The sequence below is a fragment of the Falco naumanni genome, chromosome 3 (assembly GCF_017639655.2).
Source record: "Falco naumanni isolate bFalNau1 chromosome 3, bFalNau1.pat, whole genome shotgun sequence".
Taxonomy (NCBI): Eukaryota; Metazoa; Chordata; class Aves; order Falconiformes; family Falconidae; genus Falco; species Falco naumanni.
In genome coordinates, this window is record NC_054056.1 from 87,503,454 (window position 1) to 87,522,703 (window position 19,250).

The following is a 19,250-nucleotide window of genomic DNA, read 5'->3' on the forward strand; positions in this document are numbered from 1 at the left end:
TCTGACAGTGGCTTTCTTGTGGTGTCATATGAATCAACTCCTTCACAAGTTGATCGCACAATGGAAAAGTTCAGTCTGTATTTCAAATCATTAATCTGAAAGGTAATTCACACTGAGCTCTGGGAATCTGAAGTAGCTGCTGTTCTGGCAGTGGCTGCTCTCTTAGGTGCCCCGTTCTAGGGCAGGAGGATGTTCCTGAGCTTGGTGAGGAGACAAGGGTTATGCTCCCTGTCTTCAGGATCCCCACTGTGAAAGTTTCTGGCCTGTGTCCTCATTTTGTTTTCTTCCTTCAAATAGGTAGTGTTTTGGCTGGAAGTTTCAGTTCATGTTTGCATTTTTCATTTGTAGCCACATGTGAAATATTCAGATGAGTTAACATCTGTTTACATTGCATGCACATACTGCTGACTTTGACACAGATTGTCTTACATGTACATACTTACACTTACTCAGATGCATGACTTACACCAATAAAGTCTATGCAGGTTGAAAACATATTTTTTAAAAAAAACGCTTGGTTAAATGTGATTTCTTCCCAGCTGAGTCATTCCAGGACAGTTCAAAGCATAGCTTTGTGTTTGACCGCCAGTATCCAACACAGTGTTAGCTGTAGGGATAAGAACATGCTGCTGGATTGTGCTTTATACTGTAGAGAAAGGTTTAGTCCATAAAGATTCCTTTTTCTCATAAACTTATAAGTAAATATCTAAAACAGTATCAGGAAGGAATCTGTATCTGGTAACTGATGTTACTCTGAATAGGAACGCAAGTCACAGAGCATCGTTGACCATGCAGGACAGGGTTCTGATAGAATACCCAGTGTTTCCTGCCTTCAGGTGAAGGTGGCAATTTCCCGATGTGTGAAAATGTGAGAAAACAACACTATAAATACATTCCTACTTTTCACTTAGTTTTCTCTAGTCAGTTCGGCAGTATATTACCATATCTGTTTCCTGATATGTTGCTTCATTAATTTTGAAGGAAAAAATATTTTTCTACAATGTGTAATTTGCTCTGAATTACAATATAAGTTATTTTATCATGTGCTTTATTAAGATCAGTTGCATGTCTTAGAGCTCAGAGCAGGCTTTATCTTTAATGCAATTTATAATGTTGCAAATCTGGAACATGTAATCTCAGGGGTTTTTTAATGATACGGTGATTTCCCAGTCATGCTTGCAAAGGAGCTGTCTGGGTTCTGTCAGTTAAGGCTGAGGTAAGCGCCATCCCCTAGAGCCATGTTTATTAACTTTTAAACTTAAGATAATCTCTCTAAAGAAAGTGTCATTTGACTTCTTCATGGAGTTGATTTCATAATATCTGTATAATTAGTAAAATGTAGACTCTAAATTAGGCTGAGGACCGTGTTGACTCAGTTGCAGATAGGAGGAAGCATGTGACTGGGTTTTGGCAGTTGTTTTACAGAGCCCCTTCCAGTGTTTAAGGGGCTATCTGAAGTAATTATGACAGATCAAGAAAACAGTCATTAAGCAGACATCAGAAAAAAATGGAAAGTGTAAGAGTAGAAGGAAAACAGAAAGACAAAGAATAGGGGGGCACTTCAGGTGCGCCATAAATTGAGCTGTAAGATGAAAGTAGGAGGGAGAGTTTTGAAGGCAGCAAGCGAGGAAATACGGGGTGCTGTGAGTCAGCATTTGGGATGTGTTCATGTCTGATGCAATTTTCTTTTCTCTCCGGTTGTCCTCATTGTTATTTTGCAGTGATTCCCCCTTGCTTTTACCTTGCAGTTTCTATAAGTACAAGAAAAATTAATCACTAGCATGATGGAAGTCAGGTCACTGAAGGGCACTGTAGTAATAACATCCCACGCATCTCACTTGTACCTGCACATTTCCACTGTGAGGTACAGTCCTCTGCACAGCACGAGCAGGGAGCCCTAAGTTCAGAAGCACCTGGTGAAAAGGGAAGGCACCAAATTTTGTCTGGGTGGGGTAGAAGGCAATGACTTACTACTATATTTGACTTTACATGCCGTGTATGCTTGACTATACTTGGTGATATCAGTGTTAATTAGGAGCAGCTCCTGTGAAACAGAAATGCAGACCTGAGACATGCAGCCACTTTGCATGGCTCATTGACAGCGTCTTCTCCAGGTTACTTTTCATCTGCTACAGATGTTAAAAATAATGTGACTTGGCCTAGCTTTGTGGTGCTGTCAGTCTTCCTGAAACTTGAAACATTGTAAAGGGGTGGCTGTACCTGCGTCCACGTCACGGGCAGTCTTGAACGTGAGGGTACATGCTGCCGTAGCACCGGAGCCACTACTATGCTCATCAACAATGAAGGTGAATTACCATCATTTTTAGGTGAGATCTACCTGTCTGAATGGGTAGACTGAAAGGTATCCACGGTAAACATGTGGGAAGTCCATTTTCTCATGCTGCTTATTGGGAGAGCCTCTTCTCTAGCCCCAGCATCATGCTGACTGGAGAAGCTATCCTTAGGTTACCTGTAAGCAGCTGGGCATGAAACAATCACCTGGCAGTCTCACTTTATGGAGGTCTGTGAGGCAGGCAAGAGGAAGCAGATGGAGATCTCTGAAATTTTATAAAAAAATAGACATGGATTTTAGTAGGGGAGAGTCAAAATCATTCAGGTGATGGATATTTTTGAAGAATTCAGACTTACAAAATCTTTTAGTTTGGGACTACATTTGATTACATTGGATTTATTCTATATCAAAATTTATGGCTTGGAAATTTCATTAGTCATCTATAAAAAAATGGACAGATCTTTAGACCCCTTATTTTATAGTAAGACAGTATTTTACAAAATACGTGCACGGCTGTTAAGACCATGAGAAGAATTCTGAACTAATTTGCCTAAACATTTCTCCTCACAGTGAAGGAATCTTGAAAATTTAAACAAATATGACTATACAGTAATATCTGAAACAATGCTGCAAAATATGACTTGCTAACTTCACTCCCAAAATTCTGGATTTTGTGGCTTTAAGCTGAAAGAAAAAGGAGAGGTTTTCTATGACATCATTTCATCAAAAACATAGTGCTTGTGGCTAGAATCAGGCTGCCATGCATTTTTCTACTCCTTCTAATAAAGCATCTTGTGGGGAATGTTTGGGATCGCAAGAAATGATTGTTGCAGACATTCTGCCCTGTCCAGTGGCCATGTGGCAGCAGTGATGGCTCACCAGGGCTGACTTCTCCTGTCTGTCAGCCAGGGAAAGCCACCCCTCCAGAGGGACATGCAGCTAATCCCTAGCCCTGGTCATTAGAGGATGCATCACGTGTCTAACCGAACGTGCTGAAGTCTGGCTTGTTTTGGACAATGTTTTACTTCCTTGCCTCAAAGCCTTTTTCCCATTGAATAGACCTATGCCTCTGTTGTTGTAGCTTGCTGTCTGTTTCTATATAGATATATATCAACATATACACAGAACACATACATGCTATGTAAAAACACATTCTGTTTTGTTTTGGGTTGGTTTTTTTGTTAATGTGGGATAGCATTTTGACTGAAACTACAACTAATTTCAGACTCATAGGAAAAAATGCATCATTCGAGTGTAGTCTGGATTTTATCAAACCTGTCTCTGGTTGGCTGCCTGCCACGTCAGACTGTCTTCCAGGATAAAGTTGCTGAGGAAACAGCTCCCTTTCCCTCCTTTTCCAAGAACAAAAGAAACTCATCAGCTTGGAGCAGCTTTGCTTCTTTCTGAAATCATTGGAGCCATTAATTACCTATTCCACTCTCCTGCTTATTGGACTTTCTTCTCACATTTTTTTTTTTTTATTAGAACTAAATTCAGGTGGTTTGAATGTTCTTGTGTTCTGGGCCCAGGGTTGAACATCAGCTCTAGGCTTCCAAGGGCCAAGATCAAACATATCTCAGGACAGAAAAAATATCAGTCTGATGAAAGCTCACAAGAGATGTATCCAGAGTTTTTATAATCAAATAGTTCCAGTAAAATTTTCATTCTTGGGATTTTTTTGTTCCAGTTATTCTGTGCCTGAATGCTTAAAGAGGTACAGACTCAGTTTACCATTCCTCGATAAAGGCTTGAATTTCAGTACAAGTGAATTACTTTAATAAAACTGTAATGGTCTTGGAGTTTCTGACATTAAATGCTGTTACGTCTTGTGTGTATGTTAATGGTTGTACAGTGGAAGCCCTATAATGTGTTGAACTGATTAATTTTACAGGTGAATATGGATCAGCACTGGTGCCGTGTTTATTTTATTCTTATCTTAACACATTTTCTCTGCCAGTATGAGTGTTTTATTCACCAGGGTACAGCTGGCTTATGACAACATAGTGCTGAGCGTGAGAGTTTTCACTCTGCCTAGCAGAACTGAGAATAGTCTTGTCAATGACCACATATATTAATGTAACAGCATCCATACTAACAGCATCTTTTGGATCTTGTTCGGTCTATAATATTAAGAGGCCTATGCCAGAGCTTTTGGGCGTTAGGGTACCTGTTGCCATGCCACAGAAAGGAGCAAAAGACAAAGATGCAGTTGGATGTCTTCAAGGTAGTTATAGTGGAAGCTAACAACATTTCTGCAGACAGGCCCTGCAGAACCAGACTTCAGCTCTTTTTGCTCTGGCAGATAGTCCAGAAAGTTTTTGTCTGTCGCTGGGATTTCCATACACATCTGTGATATTTTCCATAGTTTGGCACCCATCTGAGGTTTTTAGCTATAACCTGAAACCTTGGCATTTCACAGTGGCACAGCATGGCATATCTCTCCCATATTCATATACAAGCTAGGTGTCGGTGTCCTACAGAACAGAAAGTTGTGTAGCTTTTCTCATACGTATAGTAGTAATTTTCCATTCTCTTATATCATTTTCTGGGCCAAGATGTTTAAACAAAGTGTGCAAGTTCATATCCTCCCAATCTTATTCAAGTGAGAAGCCCCATTATCTTCAACAGGGCTAACGACATTTAGGTACTGTGATGTGGGAAGGTGTTATGCCCCATTAATACTTAAAATATTGCCTGTGTTATATCCCATTAGAACATTACCTGACCTTTACAGATAAACAGATCAGATGGGGTAGTATAACATTATCTTACATCTGAACAGATACCCAGAGAAATGCCATCAACGTCAGCATAAGGCTTTGAGAGATCAGCCAGCTCAGCATCTGAGGAGTATGCTATGTGTTTGCTTAACACAACCCTTGAAACACTGCATCTTTGTAAGCTAATGTCAGGCAGGACTATTCACAGAAGTAGAGTGAATGAGCAACTCTCAACTCTAGCTAAACAGTTTCCTTTTTCAAGTCATAGAAATGGTGTGTATGGTTATCCTGCATCTGGGTGACTTTTTTGTATTGCAGATAAGCACAAAAGCTATTTCAAGCACTTAACATGCCTGACATTTACAGCCTCTGTTATCTTGCATGTGCAGAGAGGAGGTGAAGATCTCCAAAAGTAATTTCTTCAAAGACAAGATACCACTTTAGCAATAAATCGGCTAATTTTTCTCGCCACTTGTCTTCACAATACTTTGATGTATATCTGTAAGCCAAAAATAATGGTCTTCTCAAATCCTGTTTTATGTTTTAGCATCAAAATCTTTATAATCATGACACAAATACAGTTTATGGGAAGTAAAACTCCATATTTAACCTTTATTGAATATAGCCTGGTTGTGACCAATGGACAATTAATTATGTTGGGGTTTAATTTTAAAAACAACAGCAGAAAAGGAATATCAAAGTTTCCAGTATTTTCAAATCTAAACATCAATGCTGCTGGTGAAATGTGTTTTCTTCTTTGTTCCATTTAATTTCAGAACTGCCCTTCTTTCCACCCCCCCACCCACCCCAATTTTAGCTTCTCTTCTAGCAGTCCCAACTTTTCCTTCAATTAGGTTTTATTATTGTCTCATCAGACCTTCAAACCACATTTCTTGAGGTGCTACCACTTGGCATTATTGTACAGGATCATGTTCTTTGGCATCGTCTTCTCTTCAAGGCAGAAATCCTTACTCTTCATTTCTTTCCTGTTCTACTGCCTTCTTTTGTATCCCCATGCAAATCACATCTAGGAGGGATATTCAAAATCACAAGTTCATGTAGCCAGCTTTGCAAATCTCACCTCTAAATTATTTCTGCCTTCCATCCTATCCAAATGCTGAGAAGGACACAGAAATACCGTTAGTTGAGAAAGGGATACTTTCTGTAATGATGATGATGCGCCTGGACCTGAAATACTGGGAGGTAAGTCAATTACTTAGTCAAAAGCTCATAAACCTTGCAGTAGTGGTCCTGTTCCTGCTTGAAATGCCCTTGACTTTTGCTATCATGTTTCTTCTGGAAGTTGCCTTATTAGATAACTTGCTGCTTTAATTCCTTGATGGATTTAATGAAACGAGTAAAGGGCTGCAAAGTAACTGTGAACTCTTGACCTATCTAGTTTCTACTTAAATTGACTGGTTTGGTCACTCAGCTAATGATAGCTCCTGTGGTTAGTTGGCATGCATGTTGCTGTTCCTAATAGTCTTCATTAAAAGTAAGTAAAGTAGGTATCAGTTCAAAAAGAATTTCTAATCAACTCCGGAAAGAACATCTGAAGAGACACTTGCGCAGATGCCCTAGGAAAAATACTGTAGGTACCTGTATATACAATTTAAAATGTCATGTCCTTATTTTGCCCATTTAATGATTAATGCAAAACCAGAGGAAGAGATAAACAGACAAACACTGTTGGCGCTGCCCCATAGTGACTCACCAATCCTTACACACTACCTTAATGCTTTGCTATTGATTAGGTTTTTGTACATCTCAGGTTAAAGATAACACTACTGGACCATTTGTGAATAATTCATTTTGCAGTGAATCAGGGTAAAATTCACTACACACAAATTTCAGAAGCCTTTGTGAGAGAATTGTCAGTGGAAAATGATTTCTCTGGGCTGTCTTTGAAACAAATGGCTCAGCAGCAAAACACTGAACCATTGCGTCCTCCACAGCTATGCCTGGAGATGCATCCCTAGGTGGATTCCCTGAACATCAAGAAAGGTTGTAGCCCTTCCCCAGAGGGAGTGTGCGTGGGTCTCCTCCCTTCTTGACTGCTCCATGCAAACTGCAGGAAATAAAAACATTGAGACAACTTATTCCTTTGTTAAATTTGGCCAACAGATTCAAACATGTCTAGGAGGGGCTGACTGCCAGATACATGCACATATGGATATGCACGAGAACATTTTGTTTTGGTAAGCAAAACAACTCAATTTGTCAGGCCTTAAAGATCAAAATGGCCATTATAAAGAACAGAAAAATACAAGCCAGTCCACACGAAATTTCATGATCACAAAAGTGTTTCTATCTCCTATAAGGTGATAAAGACACTGTGGGCTTACTGTTTTGCTAAAAGTTATGAATTCAAAATCCAATAAAATAACTTCTGTAGATACGAGCTGAAGACAAAACATGAGATAATGCATTTAATCAATGGTATATAAAAAAGTGAGCTTGTTTTACTTAGTGATTCTTGTCTGAAACTGATAAGTTCCTGTTCTTTGGTACTGAGATTTTTAAATCACTCTTGCTTTCCCTTGCCTGGTTCTCTTATAAGGAAATGAAAACAATGAGATTCTTTAGAAGAGGCTGTGATAATAGGCAGATCTTTCTAGATCAGTGTTTCAGGAGCTGACACTTCCCAGTATTTTTTTTTTCATAATAAAAAATAATACAATCAAGGCAAATTCTTAGCTGAGGCACATACTCCCGCAATATGGAAGAGAAAGTGTGACGGAAATGATTTAATGTCTTGTGAAGGTCACCTAGTTTTTACTTTCTCATAAAAAATTTTCTCCTAGCTGTTTGCTTCTGCATAAGGCCATTAAGAGGAATGAGCATCAGTAGTCACACTGTCCCCTATTACAAGCATTTACAGGCTGCTATTTGACCCTCCAATCTGGCAGACCAACTCTTTTATAGCTTTTCACTCATGGCATTGGTGTGGGAGGTTTCTGAGGCCAGAGCCGAATGTGTCTGAGCAGCTGTTCTGCTAGGGATCACTGATGATCTTTGTGTGAAAAAGGTGATTCACTAGAAGATTAAGTGTATATTTGCTCTACATGCACGCCACATAACTGACATATATTCCTTTGTTTATTCTGGCAGACCTATGACGAGATACAGACGGGTTTCGCCTCCGATACTTCAGTGTCTTCCAGTGTCTTGCTCTGTCCAGCCAGGCCAGAATGAGTTTCCCACAGTGTCTTTACGGAGTGTAACATAGCCCTCAGACTAACACTGATATTAATTAGTCTTACGTGGCATAATAATTCAGCCTATGAGTAGAGCCCAATGGCTCAAGCCACTAAGGTACTTCATGGCCTCTGCCAGGTTCTTCTTTTCATCTGGAAGCTGGAACACAGAAACTTGTCCCAGGAGAAGGCATGTAGAGTCATGCCAGTACTCAGCCCAAGGAATGACTTAAGGTAAGCAGTCACTGAGCATAATGAACACAGCATCTTGGGAACCGGGACATGGGTGTCCTCATATCCATGTGAAATTCCCAACTGTCTGGTAAGGGAGTTGAGCTTTGGGTTTTTTCTGTCCTCTCTCTAGACCTCTGAATACTTCAAGTTTTTCTTCAGGAACTCAGCAGCTTCAATCCTTGGAGGACAAAGAATCTCCCAGGACCTAGTTATTAGCCCATTAATCTTGGCTGGCAAAAGTTTTAAGTCTCAACGCCCTCTGGCTGGACAACTGCAAGGTCTCATAGATGCACAATGTCCCAGCAGTGTCCCTTTTGAATAACAGTGGCAAAATCTGCCTTTGGAGAAGGTTTTCTTCTGCACGTTGTATTAGGTTTGTTGAAAGAAATGCTTACTATGTGGCTTCTTGTGTCTAGCAAGAATTACAGCAAAATTCTGAGCCTGGGTTATAAGTGCAAGTGTCAGTGCAGATATGAAGGCCTCTCTATTTGCAGAATTTTTTTAATTTAAATTTTGTACTTGGGCACCTATATTTGACTGTTTTGTTTAGTGTTTAGGTATAATCAAGAAATATATGAGAATAAAATTTATCCTTGACCTGATAGCAAATAGTCTCTCCTTACACACCAGAATTGCAATTGCATTTGTTTCAAGCTCCTACAAGCTCTTAGTTAATGGATCCTATGTTCTGTATGTCTAGGCGAGATGTGCATTTATAATTGTTTGCATCATGAATGAAATACAGAAATCAGCACTCGAATGCTTAGTGGACTATAAGCCCTGTCTCCTGAGCACAGTCCAAGGGAAGGCATTTAAGCAGAACCGCTATTTGTTCGGGATTTTTAGGAGTGTTCTTCTCCTGCACTCTCCAGTGGTAAGCTCTGAATGCACAATGAATTTCCAGCATATCCACCCTGTGATCACTTGTCTAAAGTGGTTCCTCTGTAACGGTAACACAAACAGTGGACAGTATCACCTGTATAAATACTGGGGTTTAGCTCTTCTTAAGTTCTTCAGGGGTGAGGTACACTGAGTAGTTTTCCATAGCAAATAGGGAATGTGGATTCACTTTCTCATTAGCAGCTATGCCAGAACCGTCTCAATTCCCATATACTTCAGCCGTCTGCATTCAGAAAGATAGGGAGGACACAGGAATTTGCATACAATTCTGAAAAAAAGTTACTTTTATGTTTGCATATAAATTCTATGTGCCTCCTAGCAGATGTTGCACTGAAGTTTACCAGATAGACTCCCTCTGACAAAATATGGATACTGGCAAGTTATAGGAATAGATTAGTGTTTGTGATAATTTCTTAAATTTAGAAAAGGTTATTTTTCTATTAGTCTGAGTAAGCATCGTGGTCTTAAGCCTATTTTGACAAATCAGTTGGTGTTAAGGATTGCGAAGAAGTGACAGCCTTACTTGCACTCCGAGCATTCAAGTTCTTTTCATCCCAGTTCTTTGCATCCCTCGTTTTCTATTTTCTTCCTGTTCCTATGTGACTCAGTATTCCCTTCAGACTACACCTGAAGGTCAAACTTAAGCTTTATCTTGGGAGAGGAGAGCCACCAGTCCACTAGAATTTCACAGTGAGTGAGTCTGGAGTTGATAGAACCAAACAAGCTTAGGTCAAACTTTCATTCCTGGATTACTCCAAGAAGGCTGTGCCAGAGCACATTTGTGTGCAGACAGCTCAGATCAGATTTTCATTCTTGACTGGAGCCTTGAATTTCAGCAAGTACACCGTTCAAGTGGGTACATATGAGAGCATGGCAATCATCACCTAGGGAAAGAGAGTATGCACTATGCACGAGCTCTGCATGCTTTTGTTTTAAAGGAAGCAATTACAAGTTAAGTGCAACACTGGTTTGATAGAAAGGTTGGGGATCACTGACACACTATCTAATCTTTTTTCTTCCTCAACATCTATAACATTTCTTAATGTGTTTTATTAAGTGTATATTAAGCCTTTAATAAAGTGTATCTAAGAAATGTTTTGCTCAGTTTTCATTCTTTGCTTTCCTGGTGAAGCGCTCCAGAGAGACTCATCCATGGGCAGAGGCTATAGATGAATAAAACTGTGGAGAAATGTCCATAAGTACTTCAGCGCTTCCTCAGTACTTGGGCTTCCACTGTTGTGAGCTGCACACAATCACCTCCCGACTAAACTGTGTTTAGCTCTAGATCACTCAGCCCCCTATCGTTCTTATGTATTTCTGCTCCACATGGCCCATTTCACCTCTTCTCCCGTTAGTGTTCTTTTTCTTTAGAAAATGCTGATGGCTGCAATGTGCAAAACATGAGAAAGCCAATCTGCACTGCTGGGGGAAGGTGAATTTTCAGGTAAGAGATTCCTAGCCAAAAACTGAGGACACGGGATTAGAGAGTTTCTGTAATATTTGGTACCTAAAAATGGTTAACTTTATGGAATACTTACATATCTCCCTTGCTGTAAGTAATTTAGAAGCTTTCTGAAAATAATGTAGAGAAGCTAGATACATGTTCTTAAAGATATGTAGGGATTTGTATGTGTTCAGTGTTACTATGGATGGACCAGAAACATGGGGTGCAAAGGTTTACCAATAGACAGAATAAAAAGGTAAAAGCTCCAGAGGACAGGGCCAAGGATAACAGTAGGGGTAACAAATGCATGGTGCTGATTATATATTGCTTGCACTCATTAAAAAAACCCAAACAACTATGTAGAAAAGCATGTATGTGATCATAAGATGGAAAAGAATGAGATTAAATAAATGTTTAACTGTAATTCAGTCTTTTTTTTTTTTACCTGCTACTGACATGTACAGTGATTTATGTAGCGCGTGGCACAACAAACTCCAGACATAAATTTTCTTCTCAGACACTTATCAACATAGCAATGAGAGATCATGTTATTGCCAGCAGAATTACCACATTGGTATGGCCACATTTATCATCTCACTTCATGTGGGTCACATGGATTGCAATTAAAAATGTTAATGCACATATATATAAACACAAACATGCATATTAAAGTGCCTAGGTAATCTCATTGAAATTCCTGAATTTTTTAAGATGTGTCTAGTATCTTTTATAAAAATTCTATTTACTTATTTCAAATCACAGATACACAGCAAACTATGGAGCAACAGCTACACCTGTCTTCCTTTCTAATTTATAGATCCTGTATCCTGAGATAAAAAGATGGAGGGAGGCAGGGAGATTCATACTCAGATAACTATAACATGTCAGTTGCAGGACTGAATTCCCTTGAATGATCACTAGGGATCTGGTGTAGTTGGATCAGAAAATGGAGTAGGAGAAAGAAAGAAGTTCTCATTTGCCTGCTACATTCAAAACTCCTAAGGAGAACACAGCAGAGAAGTAGAGCAGGCTCAGCTCTCTGATCTGGCTGGAGGGACTGTCATGCAGGTGGGATCCAGTGTCCTTTCCTTACACATGGAGACAGAGGGAACCACTGGGCTTATCCTGATGCTCCCTCTACTAGTCTCAAAACTGTTGCTTGACAGCTCCCGATGGTGTATTAGTAAGTGGTGTGTTGCACAGATGACTGGGCAGCACTGCTTAGCCATAGCTAAAACATCCCTCTGTCATTAACACTGGTTTGGTCACAAATCCAAAGCATAACACCATACCAGCTCATATGAAGAAATTAACTCCATCATGGCCAAAACCAGTACGACAGACTATATTGATCCTACACTTTGTAATACTTCAGAATTTAGATCAGCAAGGTCAGTGTGTCTGAAGTCAGATTTGAGTATCTCCAGTGTAGTACAAACAACTGGTTTAAACTTGCAGCCACCTGTGGTGGGGGTTATCACCCCTTGACTCTCTAGAGACAGCGATTACCAGAAACCCTTGGCAATTATGAAATGCAGGATGGTGTTACTTCACTATTGCAGGCTTTGGATAATATTACAGTTACACTGCACTATAGCAACAGGATCCCAAAAGTGTGTCCTATGCTGTCCTTGCAGCCCCCAAATTCTTCCTCTACAGCCTGCAGAAGGGTGCTGCTGTATGAGAGAAGGAAGAGAGCATGCACAGCCCCAGTGCCAACACTCTCCCAAAGCACACATTCCTTCCTTTTCCCTCTCTGTGAGAGGCTGGGCACACCAGCAGCTCTTGGGTTAGGAGGCTGAGGGCATGAAAGAGTGGGCCAGCCACAAATAGATGGACTTTCCTCTGTGTGTAAGGCCTAAGAGACACTTCTCTGGTATATTAATTAGCTCAGACAGTCCACTGGAGAGCAGAGTGAGTGAAACTGATACATCAATATTTCTGCCTCACCATCACCATGGATGGTTTGCCCTGGCTGAAACACTGACAGGGTCATATTGTGCTTAGTACGGGCCCTAGCAGATAAATGAAGCAGTACTCCCCATCCAATTTACTAGTGATTTTCCCCAGCTTTCCTGGGTCTGAACGTTTGAAAGATGTGCCACTGGATATTGGACAGAAAGGATAAAAAGTGACTGTTGAGTACTGCTTTGGCCAATGAACACAGTTTTGCCCTTATTCTCGTTAAGGCTGTGAAAGATGCAGCATGTGATTACATCATTACTTGAAGGACTGTAGTCCAGCTTCTCAAATGCAAAATGCAAATCTTTTATCGTATGGGCAAACTTACCTTTGACACCACATACTAATGAGTGCTTTATCTTGCAGCCTCACTACTCATTTAATGGAGATTTTAATGAAATCTTATTAAACATTAAAAGTATTGGCACCTGAGGACAGATAGCTCAACAAATGTTAATGAAAGCAGTTAAGTAAGGAGCGATGCTAGTAAGATTAATACTCTTCAGCACATTGCCCTTCTCCTGTCTGGGGTTTAGGGGGTCATTACATATGTTGTGATTGCAGCTGTGTACTTAATTGCAAGATTTTGCTGGTAATTGATAACAGGATTCTCTTCCACAATAAAAAAATAATCTAATAAATCTGTAAGGTTTATGGACACTGTAAAGCTTAAAACAGAAGAGAATTCATCTTGAACTGATGTAAAATTCCCAGGACAACAGAACAAGCCATGGTTATAGCAAAATTTCAACCCTCTTCCACTATTTTTTTCAAAACATACACCAAGGTGAATAATGTATATTCTATTATAATAATTTACTTTTAGATGTACCTAACAGTAACCAATTGGCCAGGAGCACTACAATGTACTGATAATTAATCATCTTGAAGCAGTGCTTTGCATCCCCATGATGCCAATGAACTTTGTTGATCAAACACTTGGCTGCTGTAGCTCCATTTCAGTTTGAGTGATTTCAGAGGATCTACACTTGCATATATGAGTGACCGATGCAATGATTTTTTTTTTTTCATGGGTATTGACATTCAGCCATAGATGTAGAGCTGTATATTATCTCAGAACACTGCTTCATGTGAATTCACTTCTCTGATTGAAACCTGGAGGAAAATGAGATAGATCTGAATCATGAACGGAAAGGTTAGGGCATATATGAAGCTGCCTGGGACCAATTAGTAGCATTATTACTGATTCACATATTGGAGCACATAAGACAATTATTTACCTCTTCATTTTCCCCCATTAAATCTGTCCAAGAACAGACTATTCTGTGTGCAGATCTGTTGTCACACCACTTTGACCCCTAATCATTACCTGCCCCAGCACCAAACACTTCAGGGTGACAGTGAGATACTGCCTATGTAGTTTCCTTGCATGTCACAGTCCTGATATTCCTCCCACATGTGGTATACATCTCACAAGAGGTCAGGTAATAAAATACTAAAAAATAATATTCAGAACCTTGTGATTAATATTCAAGCATTTCATCTAGGATGGGCCACCTAGCTTGAGTTGGTCATTAATTACTGACATCTGTTTCTGCGATAGGTGGGTCTGCCAGAGCTCTCCATCACTTGGGTCCAGAAGGCAACTTTCATGGGTGCTTGGCTCAAGTGGTTTGGTTGGGTTTAAGCCATGTCTTGTTTCTCTGAAAGTTTTTGCATTTCAAAACAGAGAACTCCATCTGCTGTATGGGAAATTGAATTGTAGCTAACATCAACGTTGTTTCTCTTGTCCATGCTCAGGAAGGGAATTGCCATTCAAAATGTTCTGTCACAGACGTATACAGATTCAGATAGGCTGTTTGTTTCTCCCTGAATCCTTGCCACTAAAAGGTAGTAGTAACAGAAGAAAAGCAGTTGGTCCTGCCATGAGCCCCACAAACGTGGAGTTTGTTTCATGCAAGTAGCCCATTGGGACCCGTATTGCCCCAGAGCTACATGGCCAGGCAGTCCATGGAGTGACTCCTATTGACGTTGGGAAACTCTGGATCAGGCCTGAAGGCTGTGCACAACTTCCCTGATGATCCCAGTTTACCACAGTGCTCGGTGCAGCCCCAGTGCTCCCACAGATCTGCTGGTAGGCTCACAGTGTGCAGCAGGCTCCTGCAAAGCCCCAGGTGGAGGCTGGGCTCCCTCCTGCAGCAAGGCATGGGATTCCCAAACAGGGGCTGGAGGAGATGATCAGACCACTGCAGGACAATATAAGGCTGTCTAGGGGATGTTATTGCAAAAGCTTGGGCATTTACACTTCAGATAGCTGGTTCCCCAGCAGAGTACAGACCTCACTCTGTGACAGCATGCATACTTTGGGGACTCCCTTGTAGCAACTGCTCATCAATTTCTCCAAATATTTTCATTTTCTGTGCTCCCAGCCTCTCTGACTCCTCTCACTTGCATACATCTACCCAGACCCATTCCCAGAGACAGGCATGAGGCTGCTGTGAGCTGGGGAGGCTGGCAGTGAGGAGAAGGTGGCTGTGACCATGTGGTAGGGTGGGACAGCCTCCACCTTGCTCCAGGCAGGCAGTGGTATCTGGCACAGGGGGACAAGGAGCCAGGAGGAAGTGACATGCTGGGATTACCTGGGATGCCAGCAGCTTGCTGGGGCATCAGGAAAAAAACCCCTAATGTTACAGGGGTAGTATCCCCTCAACAAATCTGTTTAAAAAAAGAAAATACCCTAAACAGTTAATTATCATACTACAGAACCACAGAAAGACTCCACAGGAGTAACTCCAGCTGAAACTAAAGAAACCAGTAACCCTAGCAGAGATCAAATGGGAAAAAGACCTTATGCAAACATATGATGAAGAGGAAATCTGACAGCTTATTTTGCTCTGAGGTTTCAAGAAACCTACCTAATACGCCTGACATTTGGAACACAAAACTGAAGAGGTTTCAAATAAAGCAGCAAAATACAATCAGTGGAATTTATCCATTTCTTAAATGTCAAAGTTGCTTTTTAATGTATTTCTCAACACTACAGCATTTTTATGGCCTTTCTAGTAGCCTAATATCTACACCTGGTGTTTTTCTTCTGGTGTATATCAGGGAAGGGATGAGGAAAACTGTACTTCTGTCACAGGACTCACAAGTTTTTTCATGTTGTCATCCCAAGTCAAAACCCATTAAATGCCATGGGTTATCTCACTGAATTCAGAAAGGTATTTTGCATATCTAACATATGTCTGAATGCTCTGATTGAATGTTAGAGCATGCACCCCTTTGTAGCCCTTAATCTGACCCAGGCTGCGATAGGGGTAACAGTGTGACAGCCTTAGAGCTACCCTGGTGAGCCCATGGGTCACTGTCTACTCACAGCTTTCAAAAGCCTACCTAAATACCCAGCCACAAGACTGTGAGATACACTCATAAAGCAATTCTTATTTTTCTGGGGCAGTAGCTTTCTCAAATTCCACTCAAGCCATATTGCTTTTCCTTGGTCACTGTTGAAGTTCGCTGTCAGGAAACAGAATATGAGGAATGAGAGTTTTCAAAGACATATTAAACAACCTGGAAAAAACCCAACAGAGCTAGCTAATAAAAACATCTAAAAGTAGATCCCAGAAAAAAATACCACCCTGCTACACGAACAGCTTTTCCAAACTGTTTTTAGACACAGGATCCATGCTGGCCAATCAGACTGTGTTTGATAATTTGGAGAATAAACGTTTTGTGATTCTTTAAAGACAAATATCTTATACACAGACAAATGACCTACACACTGTCATGTTTGTTGTCATGTCAAGCTGACAGATGAAGTGCTACAGTCGAAATAAAACAAATATGAGATTTCCCTTTTTGTCTAGCTTTAGAAGAAGTATACAAAGAGCCTAAAATAAATCCTCGTTATGTTACTTTTCTTAAAATAAGATTAATGAGAAAATACTTTAGGACATGAAAAATTCTTCTTCCATCATAGATTAGTTTGCAGGCCTTGATAAAGAGACTGGAGACGTTCCTTTTATCTAATGGAAGTCTTTCTTCATTAGTATTCTTCTTATAAATCTTATTTGTTAGTATTTTCTCTCTTTTTTTGCGTTGAAAAATGCCAGTCGGTAAAGGAATCGTACTAATTTTGGTAGGACATTATTAACCTCGACCTTGGGAAGCTGCAGCTTGGTCATTGAGCCATCTTTCATCTGTTCACAAAGCTGATGAACCAACCAGCAAAGCCTCCCACCAGGGGCATGATGGCTTTTGCATCCGCTGCACCCCCAGTACAAGGCAGAGGACAAGCAGCACAGGCCTCAGTGCCTTGCACCCAAAGTGTTGAACGAGGGACCTTTTTCCTTTCGCACATGGGTCTGAGGCCCACGTGGGCTGCCCTGGAGCGGCAGAAGTGCTCATACCCAGTGGCTGGTGAGCAGGTGTCCCATGGTGCCGTATACCATTCCATCTCAGTCTTATGAGAAAAAAATCTGCGGGCAAGAGGAGCAAGGCATGGACACCTCACTGTTGGGGTCTGCAGCGGGTGTGCAGACAAGTTAGTTGACTTCAAAGACTTAGCCGTGTACCTTTAAGACAGCCACAAATTGTCAGGTATGTAAACAGGATGTGAAGAACCAGAACTTAGAACCACAGCATATGGGCACCTACAGCAACAGCAAATAGCAAGCAAGAAGAAGGACACAAAAACCTATCAGCGTCTAACACCTGCACTGTCTAAGATATATAAATAGTTTGTATAAAAAATAAAGGCCGTTTTGTCCAAACCCAGCCACGCAGGCATAGTGTTTCTTTTAAGTCCGCCTCAACTTGTGTCACCACACCTCACCTCTCCTCACCTCTGCCAAAAAGGTGCCTGGACCACATCATGCCCTGGTAGCCCAGGAGTAACAGCACAGCCAGGAAATCCAGCCCATAGGAAATAAATTGGCACCTACAGTGGTAAGTCAGAAAGCACCTGTGGAACCATAAAGGCAGGAATAAGTGTGACCTTGCTGCCCTTTCAATTTTACTTGCTGACCCCTGAAATCTTTTTTTCTGTCCTTCACTCCTTCTTTCCTGGTTTCCTTTTGCTCCCATCTTCACAGGTCTGTTTTCTCCTTTTGTTTCTGCTGGTTTTGTCTTCTTGGGAAAAGCCTGCAGACCTTTCCGTTCAACAGTTTTATTACATAGGTAAAGCCATGGTAAACTTCGCTCAACTCTTATTTTAATCAAAGGCAGCTCATTTTACCTTCTTTCCACTGACGAGCTCTTCAGTTGTTCGAGGCACATGAGGGAGTCTGCCACGCTTTCTGCAGTGACTGGAGGCAAAGCTACAGGCACCTAAAATGAAAATGGAGAAGTTAGAAGTTGGCAAGGGCCTCCCTGGAGTAGTAAGCCACTGCTTGCCACATTTCTAGCTTAGATCTTAAAACCTGATCACTGGGATTGGTTGGCATTACTCCCAGTTTGCGCAGTCCCCCATCCCAAAACAGACTTCCTGGAGCTCTGAAGAAGTAGGATCTCGGCTCAACTATTCTGAAGTGGACAGCCACTAACAGGACGGCTCTAATGGGATCACGGCACAAAATGCAAAGGCAAACCTCCATCAGCCTTACTCTTAACTTTTGCTGAGCTGCAGACTGATGACCTTGCTTGCCCTTGCATCATGGGATTTCAGTCCACAGCAAGAGTGAAGTCCTTTCTTAAAAGACACAAATGCATAGGACCAGCTGAAGAGGCCCAACCGTTTCTCACCTGTGCTGGTAACATTACACTCTTACTTTGCAGTCCACACTTGTCTGCTTTGTTTCTGTTCCAGAGGCACAAGTTCAGGCCATTCAGCACCTCCTTTCATCACTGTCCTGTACATGCTCATTTTCTGCCTCACCTTCTATGGCATCAGCCACAACCGATATCCCCCTGTTCCGGAAGGGGCTTCGCCTCAGCAATATGACCAGATCTTGACAAAGGCTTGAAATCTCTTGTGTAGTATGTGAGGAAAGCCCAGCTCAGTGTCATTCACGTTTTTCGGATATTGACTGTCAGTGGCTCCTGGCCCCACCGTGCTCACGCGTTGCCCGATTCCCGCGGGCTGCCCTGCCCCAGCGGCGGCCGTGCTGCCCCACCGTGCTCCCCGTGGAACGGGCACTGGCTGTGGCTCTGAGCAGAGAAGGTGCTGGAAACCGAAGGAGACCTCACAGCAGAGCCCAGGGCACAGAGCTGGCTGCTGCGAATGGCCGCATCCCTCCTGGGGGTGGCTGCTGCCTGGAGGGAAATGCAGACTTGGAGGAGGCAAGCGGGAGGAGCAGGGCTTAGGGAGAGGGTTGGGCTTGAAAGAGGGACAACGGGTACAGCTGCCATCGGAGGGGGCTGCAAAGGGGCTGCTAATGGAAGGGGGAGGCCGCAACTCCTGACTTAGCATGTTTCCTAGCCCTAAGCCTTAGACCTTTGCCACAGCTGAGCCTTGACCCAGACCGCTAAGTATGGCATAGAATAGAACAGAATAGAACAGAACAGACTAGACTAGACTGTTTCAATTGGAAGGGACCTAC